Below are 323 nucleotides of genomic sequence, written 5' to 3'. Positions count from 1 at the left end.
CCTCCTACATTCAGCGTTGAGTTGAAAAAAAAAAAAAGCGGGAGCCGGGACGTGTAATCTGATTTAATGTTAAGGAAATGGGCCGCACAGGACAATAATTCGATGTTTCTAGGAATGCTCGGAACGTGTCGATAGAGTTCCCGCGCTATAAAGAAGAGTTCAGATTCCTCTTTAGTGCACCTTTAAAACAGCTTTTGGCCACCCTTGACATGAGCTGTTAACTTTTCCCCTCAGTAAGGCCTTGCTGGAACGGCCTGGATAAATCTATAACTGCGCAGGCATCATCTGAAAAGTTCGCTGAGCTAGCAGCCTCATCGGTCCTA

This window comes from Amblyomma americanum, chromosome 2 (genome assembly GCF_052857255.1).
Source record: "Amblyomma americanum isolate KBUSLIRL-KWMA chromosome 2, ASM5285725v1, whole genome shotgun sequence".
Lineage (NCBI taxonomy): Eukaryota > Metazoa > Arthropoda > Arachnida > Ixodida > Ixodidae > Amblyomma > Amblyomma americanum.
The sequence above is the reverse complement of the archived record's forward strand: the minus strand, read 5'-3'. Positions refer to the sequence as shown.